This window comes from Penaeus monodon, chromosome 36 (assembly GCF_015228065.2).
Source record: "Penaeus monodon isolate SGIC_2016 chromosome 36, NSTDA_Pmon_1, whole genome shotgun sequence".
Classification (NCBI taxonomy): Eukaryota; Metazoa; Arthropoda; class Malacostraca; order Decapoda; family Penaeidae; genus Penaeus; species Penaeus monodon.
In genome coordinates this window covers 29285203-29287059 of record NC_051421.1, presented here as the reverse complement: position 1 = coordinate 29287059, position 1857 = coordinate 29285203, and the positions used below count along the sequence as shown (strand labels likewise).

The 1857-nt window shown below is 39.6% G+C and overlaps 1 protein-coding gene across 1 annotated transcript in view; it reads right to left on the bottom strand.

Annotated features, from left to right (window-relative positions):
• Positions 1-481: 481 nt before the first annotated feature.
• LOC119595443 (neurotrophin 1-like) overlaps positions 482-1857 on the bottom strand; it is a 5946-nt gene continuing 4570 nt past the window's right edge. Inside the window, exon 4 of the mRNA XM_037944563.1 lies at positions 482-1857. This exon is cut by the window's right edge and continues 483 nt beyond it. The gene's annotated coding sequence lies outside the window, so the exon portion shown is untranslated.

Sequence of the window (1857 nt, the reverse complement as noted above, 5' to 3'; positions counted from 1 at the left end):
CACATATGAATGCCATTACATATGCACATACACACACAGGAATACACACATGCACACTCTTGTACACACATGGACACATAAGCAAGTCAAAGTTTGTATTCTAATCCATTTCAAAATCTGCAGCAAGTTATGTAACACACCCAGTGTCAGTGCTTTCATATATATCTAAAAATATATATGACCATATTTCTCCCTTAAAAAAGTGGATTTTAAACAAACACATTCTTACCCATATCTTAAAACTTTTGTTGTTTACTTGAGGATATGGGTTTGTTTTGGAAATGCTGCACAATGTTTTTAGATTTGTGACTGCAGGTTTCTTTGTTGCTCTTGTAGGAAAGCTTAAGCATTCCTTTTTTTTTTTTCTCTCACTTTTTACCCCTCAACCTGCAGGTAGCAGAAGGGACCAGTGTATTTCGACACCAGACTCAGTGTTACTACTTTGTAACTGTATGTAACTCATGTTAAATAAATATATAACTTTGAATATGGAGTTCTTTATTCCTTATGCATTTTTGCTAACTACACCAGATATGTTTCCACAACATAGTTGTACGAACTATAGTCAATTTTGCACAAATCAGAAGATTAGCTAGTCATGACATGTCAATGTAACTGTTAACAGTCTTCCCTCTTTCATGATATAGTATTATTTGTTGTCAGTATTATTTGAATGGCTACGAGGGGTGCTCATTAAAGATTTCCCTTGACCCATTTCCACTTATCCTATGAGGCTGAAATAATGCATAATGATGCACATCTTTTTAGGTCATGTATTGATTCTCCAGTCCTTAACTCACAAAATGTTTTCTGTTACAGCAGTGAAGGTGCAGTAAGGTGTGAAAATGGAACCAGTAGAGTATCAACCAGTGATCAGTTTTTATACTTGAATGGCCATACACCACAAGAGAACTTCAATGAAAGGAAAGTAACTTGTGGGGAGGATGCCAGAGATCTGTGGAAACTGCTCCTATCCCAGAGCGACCCCAGTCCGAAATTTATGAGGACACCATCCATCAAGTGCAGACTGGCGTTTTGGAAGATGCTATGTTACTTTTTGTCAGCTATCCTAAAATGGCAAGATAGTGATGAGTCTGTGGACAAAAACATTCATGACCATCTGCACATGCAAAATTTGGCTACTCACACCTTTCCAGAACCAGGAACAAGTCCATTGTTCCGAGGCTCTTTTAGCCACGTGCCAAGAGAACCGGGAGGACTTTTTTGACAGACTAATTATGCAGGATGAAATTCGGGTCCAGCACCATGATCCAGACACTAAAACCCAATCAAAACAATGACAGCACTTTGACTCACCACCCCCCAAAAAGGCACGTCACATCTTCGGCAGGCAAGGTCATGCTCATAGACTTTTGGAACCAGCATGGAGTAGTGATAACAGATTTCCGGGCAAAAGGTACTACAATTTCAGGAAGCATACTATGCTTCACTGCTACAGAAATTGCAGGAGGCTATCAAAACCAAGAGTTGAGGAATGACCACAGGTATCCACCTCCTACAAGCAACACCCCTGTTCAAAACTCTCACATTGCCTAGATGAAAGCACAGCCCTGTGTCTACGGCATCCTTCCTCATCCTCCCTTTTCTCCCGACCTTGCATCATCAGATTTTCACCTTTTTCCATCCATGAATTCATTTTTGAAGGGCAAACATTTCCAAGATAATGAAACACTGATTCTGAAATCACTTCATGGCTTCAAACGCAACCTGTAGACTTCTACAAGCGAGGAGTTATTGATGGCTGTATATTCATCTAGTTATTTAGTAATAACAGCTATTCCCTGGGTTTGACAGAAACAATAATCAGTAGTATTGCTGATTGCTAGTTGCTGGGAC